We start from the raw sequence: 13,218 nt of genomic DNA on the forward strand, positions 1-13,218 counted from the left end.
ACTGTTACGGTTGGCCCAGTTTGTGAGTTCCTGAAACGGCTTCTGCTGCAGAACACCACTAAAACAATTTCTCCTTGCGACTACACACATCAAAAATGTTTTGCATAACTCCGGTTCCCGGAGCTCCTGAAGATAGACATTGACTGCGGATATTTTGTCACAGACACAGTCCCATTGACTTTTGAGAGACGTCACTAAACCCGCCCAAAGATGTAAACAAACGTGCATGAGCAGCGCCTATTAGACGGAGGGAGTCGACAGCCGATCAGTTCCAGTTGTTCAACCTGGAAGGAGGTAGGTACATGGCTCGTGTTGTCTGCCGTTCAACCATGCTAGACGGTGAATGCCGCGGTTCGATCTCGTCCGCATTATTTTTTCGCGCCAGAAGAGCTCTCAACAAGGGAAGGTCCAGACGTCTCGGGGTGAACCAAAGCGATCTTGTTCGGACATGGAGGAGTTACAGGGAGAGAAGAATTGTTGATGATGCGTCGCTCAGGCCGCCTAAGGGCTACTGCTGCAGTAGATGACGGCTGCCTACCGATTATGGCTCGGAGGAACCTTGACAGCAACGCCACCATGTTGAATAATGCTTTTCGTACAGCCACAGGAAGTTCTGTTACGACTCAAACTGTGCGCCATAGTCTGCATGATGCGCACCTTCACTCCCGACGTCGATGGCGAGGCCGATCTTTGCAACCACGACACCATGCAGTGCGGTACAGATGGGCCCAACAACATGCCGAATGATCCGCTTCGTACTGGCATCACGTTCACGTATGCCTTCAACCAGACAATCGTCGGAGACGTCTTTGGATGCTACACGGTGAGGCTGAACGCCTTAGACACACACTGTCCAGCGAGTGCAGCAAGGTGGAGGTTACCTGCTGTTTTGGGGTGGCATTATGTGGGGCCGTACGCCACTAGTGACCATGGAAGGCGCCGTAATAACTGTTCGATACGTGAATGCCTACGACCGATAGTGCAACCATATCGGCAGCATATTGGAAAGGCATTCGTCTTCATAGACGATAAAACGCGCCCCCATGGTGCACATCTTTTGAATTGCTTCCCTCAGGATAACGACATCGCTCGACTAGAGTGGCCAGCATGTTCTCCAGACATGAACCGTATCGAACATGCCTGGGATAGATTGAAAAGGGCTGTTTATGGACGACGTGACCGACCTACCTCTGAGGGATCTACACCCAATCACCGTTGATTAGTGGAACAATATGGACCAAGAGTTCCTTGATGAACTTATGGATAGTGTTATATCCTAGCCAGTAATGCCAACCGAGCCCGCTGCCAAAAGGTTGGCAGCATCAAAGTCCGGACGCCGTCAGCATAAGCAGCGCCAGCGATACAGGATATCGCCGCAAGTCTGCGCGCGCCACCGCTGGCTTCTGGCTTCTTAAGCGCTGGAGTCGCGAGCGCTAGGACAGTTCTGTATTCGCCGCTCAGTTGTATACTCGCCACCGATTTGTGTACTTGCTAGTCAGTTGTGTGTTCATCGCAGCAGAGTTGTTGTTTGTCGTCAGCCGACGCTGACCTAGCCGCTCCGACTCGAACTAGATAGATTTCTGTAGACACGGAGTTCACTACTGTGTTTCTGTATCTTCGTTAATAAAGATAAGTACCGACTTTTATTTAATCAGAGTGTTTGGGTTTTCATCTTTCTGTTCATTGTTCCAGCGGACCGGTCGGCCCGCTATTAAAAGTGCGGCGGTGACTTCGTAAGCCGTTTCTACAGCGAAGTGTTTGTCGCTACGAACGCCGCCACAAAAGATAGTAAGCCACGAAGAATACAGCATGCATCTATGCAACAGGACGTGCTACTGGGTGTTAGAGGTACAGTTGTTTACAGCAATGTGGACCATCGCCTCTGAATTTATCGCTGTATCGTTGTACAACATGCAATGTGTCGTTTTCATGAGCAATACAAAGAGCGGAAATGATCTCTATTCCGATTTTCTGTAGAGGTTCCGGAACCCTCGAAACCGACGTGATGCAAAACTTGTTTTCATTTGTGTTACACACTTATGCCCCAGGGTCAGGTAACAGGATGGGAGAAAGAAGGTTCTACAACACTCCAACAAATTAGTAATAATGTCTCACAAATGAGTTAAAAGACTTACTTATTCTTGGGCCTTGCTGAAATGATTAAGTATGCAAAACTGGATGTAATAAAACACAACACAAGCCAAATGGAGAAGTGCAATTAATCGTAGGTTAACTTCGTAGTACATAGCAAATGCAATTTACAACAACTGTTTGTTCACTTCTAAGGGTTTACTAAGTGACGTCTCATGGGTAAGTCCGTCTTGGGCGATGATCTATAATGAAGTGGGGAAAGCTGCTCTTCTGTCTTCCGAGCAGGCTTCTGTCCGCTGTCGTCCGGTTACTGGCGATTGTACTTGGCCGGCAATTGGCCGAGGCGAAGTCGATATCTTCATTCTCGGCGCCATGTGTGGCGCTGATGGAACTCGCGCAAGTGGTTAGTCTCTATAGCACTGGAACCATTTCGCATCTTTGCGCCCGTGGTGCTTTTGCTCTGCCTGTGTATTGTTTGAACGATACAGCACGGTTAAATCATGTGAGCCGTGGAGGGCAAAACAGTAGGTCACAAAAATTGAGGAGCACACCGACTAGACAAAAGGGAAGCCAATGTCTGAAGTATCTTAGTTTGGTTTGTACAGCGCCTGTGATTGGTGGTGCAACGCCGGGGCTGATGATACTTGCTGTTCGACCAACCGACGTAAAATATCCTCCATAACACCAACAGCCACAGTGAGAATAAACTGAGGACCATCAAGAAGAGGAATTTGCACGGAGAACAGGTCCACACTCGTCGCCAATAGTGTTGTAATTAGATATAAGTACAACACGACCGGTAGACTGAAAACAGATTTATTCCACGGAAGCGTTAACGTGCTGAACATGGTATTTAAGTAACATAACGTAGGAACTAATTACGTACACAAAGAGCTGTAGCAATATACGTAGGGAGCTGAGGCTGAGCGTAGCTAAATTAAGCAGCCATAAGTTATCGTCGGATGTCACTGTACCTTCGCACATACAAGCTGGAGAGCCAAAGACACTCGTACACCTTCCTAATATCGCGTGGGGCCCCCACGAGCACGCAGAAGCCTCGCAACACGACGTGGCATTGACTCGGCCCTGAAGTAGTGCAGGAGGGAATTGAAACCATGAATCCTGCAGGGCTATCCATAAATCCGTGAGAGTACGAGGGCGTGGAGATCTCTTCTGAACGTCACGTTGAAAGGCATCCCGGATATGCTCAATAATGTCTGGGGAGTTTGGTGGCCAGCGGAAGTATTTGAACTCAGAAGAGTTTTACTGAAGCCACTCTGAACGTGTGGGGTGTCACATTGTCCTGCTGTAATTGTCCAGGTCCGTTGGAATGCACAATGGACATGACTTTATGCAGGTGATCGGCCCGTGGCGGGCTCTGATGGTGATCTCTCCCTCTGTCTGTTACACACACACACACACACACACACACACACACGCACACAGCGTCACATCTGGATAAAGTATAATGCTTTCTTCATCGCCTTCATCAGGACCAACTGCCTGCTGTTTCAGGTTCTGTGATGGCTTGCTTTTATTGATTTGGCATACTAAGGACCACATGAAACAATTCATATAGTCTTTCTTTGCTCATTGCTTTCTGTCCCATAATTTTTCATTCTTTCCATATGTTTTCTCTTCTTTCTTCTGTCCACATTATATCCGTTTTTTCTTTATTTTCTCCTGGAAGCCCTTGACACCTTTTACTTTATCTCTGAGCCTTTACATTTCTGCTGTTTGTTCTTCCATTATTTCCATTTCCCACAGGTTTGCTTTAGCTTCTTTTCTGATGTTTTGTGATTTCTATCAAATAAGTTAAAAATTCTTTTTCTTCACCCTGCTTTCGTCTAGCCTTTTTAGGTGTCGATAGAATGCAATTCTACTTTTCACCATCCTGTCTGTTATTCGTTTCGTTTTTTTCATAAACTTCTTTATTACTTATTAATTTCCATTTCCCATTCTCATGTTTTCGTCCCAAGATTTTCTTGATTATTTTCCTTTCCTCCGTTTCTGTTTCACTTGACTGTTTGGCTGGATTTAACGAAAGTCCTTCTGATGCATAAAGGTATTGTGGTTTGGTTTAATAACAGTACTGTAGTTTTGCGTTTATGGAAATAGAGTTCTTGTTACACAGGTTTTTTGTTAGTAGGAAAGCCGCCTCCATTTTCCTTGCCCTTGCTGGGTTAGCTTCTTTGTCTAAGGTATTAGGTTGTATCACTCCACCTAAATATTTAATTTTTTTTTTATTTTGCCATATATTTCGGTGCCTCCTTCACAGATGTCATGTACTCTGTTTTTTTTTTTTTTTTCTTTCAAAAGATATACGTGGGCTTCCTTTTGAAGCTATCTCCTGTAGGAGATTAGGATTCATAAAACCAATGGACGGCTTCCGGTTGGTCGGCGTACGTCATCCTTACGTCATGCCACCGTAGATGGCGCTGGTGTCGCAACAAGTTACTCAGTAGCATAAACAGTCCGCCCAATTACTTTGTTACTTGTCAGCGTTGAGAGCTTGTTTCCACATACCACTAGTTGTATATGCGCTGTAACGGTTGAAGCTGTACCAGCACATTGTAATTGATCCAGTCTCCTAAGTAACAGAATTCCAGTTCGTAGAAGAATAGAACAAACCATATACTCCACTACACAGTAACTTTTGCTTGTGAGCCTGTGGTCCGCAACTGCTGAGTACTGAAGTTCCAGATTATTAGTGTGCCGACAGATTTTGGAAACGTTAGAAGTGGCCTGGCCGTATAGCTGGACCCGCACTCACAGGCGATATTATAAATCCCAGGGACAGTGAGACCGAGACTGTCCTTTACTTGGTTGCACCAACTCTTACACCTGCTTAGGTTGTCGCCGAGTAGGTCCCATCCGTCTTCTTCAGAGGACCCTGCCTCGTTTGCTAGATGTGGCAAAACAGAGAGGAAGGAAGTGTTGTCCAATATTATCAGATTTCAGATTGGAACGTGCCAGCTTTATCACGTGAGCCACAACCATTGTTTCGGAGCACGTACTTCAGATGCTTACTTTCAGAATCTAAGTGATCCTCGCCCTAAACAGTTGTACCTTTCTATAACACAAAACTGCTTTTTTCTGCACTGGATGGAGGAAAGTCTGCACGCTGAGTTGTAATTCAGTAAACTACGGCTTGACGTACTAAGAGTGCCCGCATCTCGTGGTCGTGCGGTAGCGTTCTCGCTTCCCACGCCCGGGTTCCCGGGTTCGATTCCCGGCGGGGTCAGGGATTTTCTCTGCCTCGTGATGGCTGGGTGTTGTGTGCTGTCCTTAGGTTAGTTAGGTTTAAGTAGTTCTAAGTTCTAGGGGACTGATGACCATAGATGTTAAGTCCCATAGTGCTCAGAGCCATTGAACCATTTCGTACTAAGAGTGGCCGAGACACCCAAACGACTTTCACTGTACATCTACATCTACATCTACATGGATGCTCTGCGAATCATACTTAGTTGCATGGCAGAGGGTTCATCGAGCCACCTTCATAATAATTCTCTATTGTTCCAATCTCGAACAGCGAGAGGAACAAACGAACACCTATGTATTTCCGCGCGAAGTCTGATCGCCCGTATTTTATTATGGTGATCCTTTCTCCCTGTGTAGCTCGGCATATACAAAATATTACTGCATTCGGAGGAGAAACTTGTTCATTTAAATTTCGTGAGGAGATTACGCCGCAAAGAAAAACGCCTGTATCATGTCAGTGACACTCTCTTCCATATTTCCCAATAATACAAAACGTGCTGCTCTTCTCTGAACTTGCTCGATGTACTCCGTTAATCCTATCTCGTAAGGATCCCACACCCAGCAGCAGTATTGTAAAAGAGAACTGACAAGCGTAGTGTAGGCAGTCTCTTTAGTAGATCTGTTACGTTTTCTAAGTGTTCTGCCAATAAAACGCAATCATTGGTTTGCCTTCTCCTCAACATTTTCTATATCGTCTTTCCAATTTAAGTTGTTCGTAATCTTCATTCCCAGGTACTTAGTTGTATTTACAGCCTTTAGTTTTGACTCATTTATCGTGTAACCTAAGTTTAACGATTTCCTCTAAGCACTCATGTGGATGGCATACTTTTCATTAATTAGGGTCAAGTGCCAATTCTCGCACAATACAGGTATATTGTTTAAATAACTTTGCGCTTTTTTTATCTTCTTATGACATTACTAGGCGATAAACGACAGCATCATCTGCAAAAACCGATGTTAGCTGCTCAGACTGTCTACTACATCGTTGAAATAGATAAGGAACAGCAGAGGGTCTGGAACACTACCTTGGGGAATCAAACCATTTAAGGCATTAGTCGTGCCTAACTCGTTCCCAATATTAATAATAACACCATACTCTCTCCAGGTGATGTAGCTGCCAGTAATGAGGAGAAACCCGCCAGAAATTATTATATCTAGATTAGACTTCAGTGTTGAACAAATACACTACTGGCCATTAAAATTGCTACGCCATGAAGATGACGTGCTACAGACGCGAAATTTAACCTACAGGAAGAAGATGCTGTGATATGCAAATGATTAGCTTTTCAGAACATTGAAACAAGGTTGGCGCCGGTGGCGACATCTCCAACGTCCTGACATGAGGAAAGTTTCCTACCGATTTCTCATATGCAAACAGCAGTTGACCGGCGTTGCCTGGTGAAACGTTGTTGTGATGCCTCGTGTAAGGAGGAGAAATGCGTATCATCACGTTTCCGTCTTTGATAAAGGTCGGATTGTAGCCTATCGCGAATGTGGTTTATCGTATCGCGACATTGCTGCTCGCTTTGGTCGAGATCCAATGTCTGTTAGCAGAATATGGAATCGGAGGGTTCAGGAGGGTAATACTGAACGCCGTGCTGGATCCCAACGACCTCGTATCACTAGCAGTCGAGATGACAGGCATCTTATCCGCATGGCAGTAATGGATCGTGCAGCCAAGTCTCGATCCCTGAGTCAACAGATGGGGACGTTTGCAACACAACCATCTGCACGAACAGTTCGACGACGTTCTCAGAAGCATGGACTATCAGCTTGGAGACAATGGCTGCGGTTACCCTTGACGCTGCATCACAGACAGGAGCGCCTGCGATGGTGTACTCAACGACGAGCCTGGGTGCACGAATAACAAAACGTCATTTTTTGAGATGAATCCATCTTCTGTTTACAGCATCATTATGATTGCAGCCGTGTTCTACTTCATCGCAGTGAACGCACATTGGAAGCGTGTATTCGTCATCGCCATACTGGCATATCACCCGGCGTGTTGGATGGGGTGCAATTGGTTACACGTCTCGGTCACCTCTTGCTCGCATTGACCGCACTTTGAACAGTGGACGTTACATTTCAGATGTGTTACCATCCGTGGCTTTACCCTTCATTCGATCCCTGCGAAACCCTACATTTCAGCAGTATAATGCACGACCGCATGTTGCAGGTCTTGTACGGGCCTTTCTGGATACAGAAAACGTTCGACTGCTGCCCTGGCCAGCACATTCTCCAGATCTCTCACCAATTGAAAACGTGTGGTCAATGGTGGCCGAGCAACTGGATCGTCACAATACGCCGGTCACTACTCTTGATGAACTGTGGTATCGTGTTGAAGCTGCATCAGCAGCTGTACCTGTACAAGCCATCCCAGCTCTGTTTGACTCAATGCCCAGGCGTATCAAGGCCGTTATTACGGCCAGAGGGGGTTGGTCTGGGTACTGATTTCTCAGGATCTGTGCATTAAAATTGGGTGAAAATGTAATCACATACCAGCTATAGTATAATATATTTGACCAATGAATACCCGTTTATCATCTGCATTTCTTCTTGGTGTAGCAATTTTAATGGCCAGTAGTGTATAAACTTCCGTCAAATATTCATTATAGTTGATTACTAAGTAAATAACAAGAACGTAGTGTCCTATCACTACGACGTGAAGAAGTTAGTTGAAATCATTCAATTTTATAGTTGAACAATATGTGACAATGGGAACACTTGGTCTCAGAGGCAGGTATTGCAAGTGGCAGACTTCATTTGTCTGGTAACTTATTCTTAAAATGCAATAAATCTATAAAGTATATTACTTAGAAAACACTCGTACGACACATCTTAGAATATTTATAACTAGGTGGCGCATTCCTTGCAAAAATTCAAAAATAGTAGTAAGTGAGGGATCAAGGATTGTACGAAAGCCTCCTAAATTCTGCTCCTGTACGGTCTGCGATGGCAGTGTGGCGTTTCTTTTATCTGGGCGAGGTGGAATAAAAATCAAACTACCTAGTGGTATTTTTTTACTGACTTTCCCCTTGCACTGCATGGGAAAATGTAAAATAAGTTTGAAAATAATTTAAAAGTTCCCTCGTTCTGTTTGGGAGTGGAACAGGGAGATAAGATGCTAGTTGTGGTACGAGGTACCCTCCACCACGCACCGTATGGTGGTTTAAGGAGTATGTATGTAGAATATACCGTTGCCCCTCTTGAGTCAATAGGAAAAGCCACAGTTGTTGATAATTCACAAAGGCATCATAGGCGTCCTTATCTCCATGAAAGACAAAAGCAGTTATGGCGTATCTTAGTATGAACAATAACTATTTCTTCTAACCCTTGTAATATCTGTTGCAGTTTTTTATCTATTTTGACTAACACGCTTTAAACAGAGTAAAACTATTATCTCAACTTCGTTGTGCTATCTGCACATGTGACACATTTTCTCATCTTTCCCGTGCCTGAGGATTTATTAGGCGCGAACAGTCAGTTTTCTATACGTTACACGCCGATAACTGCCATAACGAGCCATAAATTTTACGCGGAAGCTAATCGGAACACGTGGGAGTAGTTTCTGATGCCCAGCCTAGGAAGTGACAATATCCTGAGAGGAGTTTCGACAGCCTATATGCAGTGTGAAACTTGTAGTCTCCTACCATCACCAAAGCTATTGCAATAAATCAATCTTTTTCCAGGCCCGTTTCCCGTTTCCTCCTGGAGATACTTTCAAAGAGCAATACAACACCCAACTCGAGTCCGATGAAATGTTTTTCCTTTCGTAGTGACTGACCAAATAAGTTCATCTTTTATTTTCTCTTTCACGCCCTGCGAATAAAATGAATCATCAGTTCTATCAGTTATAATTCCTAGAACTGATGCTTGCATATATTTGATTATAAAATATGCGCGTGATGTTCGTCAGGAGTCTTTTTCTGGGTACTTTGGCACCAGGAGCTATTCTTTTGTTTCACGCCACTTCGGTGAGTTGCGATGGATTATGATGAAATGAAAATGAGGACAACATTCCATCTCTCTCTCTCTCTGTCTCTCTCTCCCTTTCACACACTCACTCACACAGTTTCGAACACAGACAAAATAGTCGACTCATTCGCAAATCGAAGCCAGTGTACGGTTATCAATTTTTGAACTGGCCGGGAATCAAACCCGGGGCAGCGTGAACGACAATCAGGTACGCTAACCGCAACACCACCAGCTGTAGACTGTGTATTTAAGCATGAAAAATGTAGTATGCTTACTTTTGCTATATGGTGTCCGATGATAGAAGAAAAATGAATAATTATTTGACTGGGTTTTTGGTCTTATCCAAAAGGTATATATCTGTTTAGAAATGGTTCGGAAGGAAATGCATGTTAATTGGCTGTTTGCTAAGTTCCTTTACTTTTAAGATACTAGCACTGTTGAATCCCGCCTAATCGTCGTACATAGAGTGTCTAGGAAACTTGCTTTCTCAGATAGCTAGACAAAATTTCAAGCAAATCGTATTAACGAGTTTTATTACGGAAAGTAAATGACAATACTTAACTTTGAGAGGTACTTACACATGTAGCAAGCAACGGCCGACAAGCAAAAGAAACAAGGTTCTTCAGTATAAGAATTCCAAAACTGAGGAACATAGAATGTACAAGCAAGTAACGAGCTTTGCTGATTCTATCCTAGTTGCTAGTCTTGAAGCTGCTGTAGATCTGGGCCGCGGCCAGACGGGTGCGGCGCTTATGTTCTCTTCGTACAGGGGCCGCTGTTGTCGCGTTGTAGTCCTGGAGAGGGGTCGGTTAGCGTGCAATTGGCTGACGTATCCTTCACAGCCCTCCTAGCTCTCTCGTTCCTGACTGGCGCTTGACTTTACACCGTAACAAGCACTCTGCTGGAAAGCTATTGAGCCTTCCTTCACTGCGATTTGCTCAAACTGACGAACCCATTAACTGCCTGTTGTTCAGGTAGTAACTCTGAATATATGCACGAACATTCCCTTACCATAGAGAAAGGGGAAGTGTGGTGTAGAGCTGTGAAGATATGTATAATTGCACAATACCTTTTTGAGAAGAATCATGGAGAAATAGTTACTGTCACTGCAGAGTGTGCGTCAAGATTTTTCGGAACCCCAATAAGAAGAAGACAACAAAATCTCCACCGAAAATGGTTCCAACGAGATGGAGCTGTTATGAATACCTCGAGGAATAAATTCCATGCTGTCACAGTTTCTCTCCATGGCTACGGTGCCTGGTTCGTACATTCCCCAGATCTCCGCTTTTGTAATACCTTAAATCGGGGGAGTGTGTATATCACATACACTGTAATAACTTAACGAGGCCCTTTGGCAGGAAATTCGTGCTGTACCTAACCAAGGTAGAAAAAGCAATCAACATTCACTATTTAATAGCGCCTTATTTTAGAAGATAAGTAGAAAAAGTGTACCTACGTATATAGTACCTATAGATTTTGAGAAAAATTTTGACAATGGATCAAACTCTTACAGATTCAAAAGGTAGCAGTGATAAAATATAATGAGCGAAACGTTCTTTAAAATGGTCAAAGTACACGTCCTAGGTATGATAAGAAAAACTTTTTTATAAGTTGTTATAAAACATTTGAAACAGCTTACATCGTGATATAAAGTCTAAGACGTCCATTAGCCTAAAATCCCCACTAAAGCACAATAAATGTATTCACGGTTGCGTATATGGACGACCATCAGCTGTAGAATGGAATGACTACAATAAAAATTTGTGCCAGACTGGGACTCGAACCCGGATTTCCTACTAAAGCAGTGTTGCCATGTAGTAAAGTATATTGTAGTGCCAGTAATAAAGTGTAACGAAAACTGATCTCCGTTCCTTCTACATATACGGTCTTGGTCTAACGTTCCCAACAGAGGCAGTCAAGAAAAGTGTGTCAACCGCAAGAAGAATATTCGCTGTAATCTTTCTTTAGACTGTTACCCTGTGAGGCTGCCCAAGTCAGAAAGTACCACATTCAAGGTGTTATTGCTGCCTACAGTTAACAGTTGACTTTGAAAATTTCAGCAAGACGCAATGCTGGTTCTTGCCGTAAAAATGTTCAGATATATGTTGGTTGCATTAGCTAGGCAGGGATGATGAGGATTCCATGTTATTAATTAACTAGATTAGTGCCCAGTGGTGCCAGGGTATGTATTTATTCAAATCCCCTATAGCTCCTTCTTCTTCATCCCCATCTACCAGCTCATTTCCTGCTTCGACCCCTCACTGTCTCAATCCTCCAGCCCCTCTCTCTGTCCACCTCCTTCATCCCCCCTCACTCTGTCCATCTATTTGTGTCCCTCTCTCGGTCCATATTCTGCTAACCCGTTCTCTGTCTCTTCCCATCCTCCCTCTTTGTCTGTGTGCCTCTCAGCCCCTCTGTCTATCGGCTTCTTTCCCCTCTTCCTATTTTCTCCTCTACCAGTCTCCTCCTACAACCACTAATTATTGTTTCTCCTCCCCTTCCTTTGTCCATGTCCTCCCACCCCCCTAATTGCACCTCCTCATCCACTCCCATCCTTCTTCTTCTTCGCCACTCTTTGTCCATATTCCCTTCCGCCTCTCCAACTCCTCCTTCCCCAGTCGCTGTTCAAATCCTCCTCCCTCCTCTGTCTGTACATCTCCTCGCCTTTTCTTTCTCTCCTCACCACTTCTCGCCCCTCTATCTGTCTGCCTCCACCTGTAACGGTACCACCTATTTCCTTGAACGGCCGTCGATGTTAACGTTATACCTGAACGAGGAATTTTTCAGACGTGACCGTGAGATAACCTAATGGGAACAGAACAATCAAACTGGGATACTTTTCCGAAATACTCCAGCAGAGTATAAACAATAATAAACGGTGGGTCTGGAACAGATGTTCTCCCAGCACAAGAGCAAGTTGCAACATTGCATGTTAAAACAGGCCGCAAGCCTAATTAGGCATTCTAGCGTCAAGCAAAATGATAAAGCAGAAGGCAGTGATAAGGTTTAACTTTTCTTCCTTGACATACACTCTAATCTCTCTTCTTATATCTGTTCACACTACAACACAGTAAGCTAACGTTGCAGATAAATGTGCTAAGAAAGTCACATAAGCAAATGACCAATGAGATAGTATATACCAACATACCTCGCAACCACACCTACCTTAAATGAACTAGGTGCAACAGTTTATAAAATCAAATACCAACAGTCATGAAGTTAGTAGCAATACTGAACAGGGAAAAGCTTGAAATGATTCTGAATTTAATTCAGGGGGCTACTAATGATCATAATCTATAACTTCATTGCCTAATACAGTATCTACGCCTGTGCATTAAGCAACATGCATTAGAATAGATAACCCAGTAAACAGACCTTTCTTGAACTCGGTTTGATGCAACTGAATAGAATGTAAATCTAACGATACTGGCCCTGAAGGAGCCTTTACATTGCTTCATTATATAACTAGGCTGGTATATGAGGAACCTTGAACTTCCATGGTTTGAAGAACCATGCTCATTAACAAAACTTCACCAGTATATATATGAGAAAAGGTAAGTATTCTCATCATTGGTTATTAGTTTACTAAAGCACAACGAACTATACCTCTTTCAATAACAAATGTGCTTTCATAAGCAGTCTTTTGACTTACTGAAAATTATAATTGGGTGTGCAAATGACAGCACAACTTACAATTCAAGTTCAGCCAAATCATCATAATAAAGCAGGACACTCGGAATTAAATTCGCTAGGAAAGGAATCCTGTCCAGGTATGTGATTTGGCATAATCAAGAGTCTAAGATGGAGTTTTTAGTGACTACATGATTGCTATTAAAATCGAGCAAGTTTCATAAATACCTGGTCCATTTACAAGTGCCAACTACAAAACAA

Source organism: Schistocerca cancellata, unplaced genomic scaffold (assembly GCF_023864275.1).
Source record: "Schistocerca cancellata isolate TAMUIC-IGC-003103 unplaced genomic scaffold, iqSchCanc2.1 HiC_scaffold_718, whole genome shotgun sequence".
NCBI classification, from domain to species: Eukaryota; Metazoa; Arthropoda; class Insecta; order Orthoptera; family Acrididae; genus Schistocerca; species Schistocerca cancellata.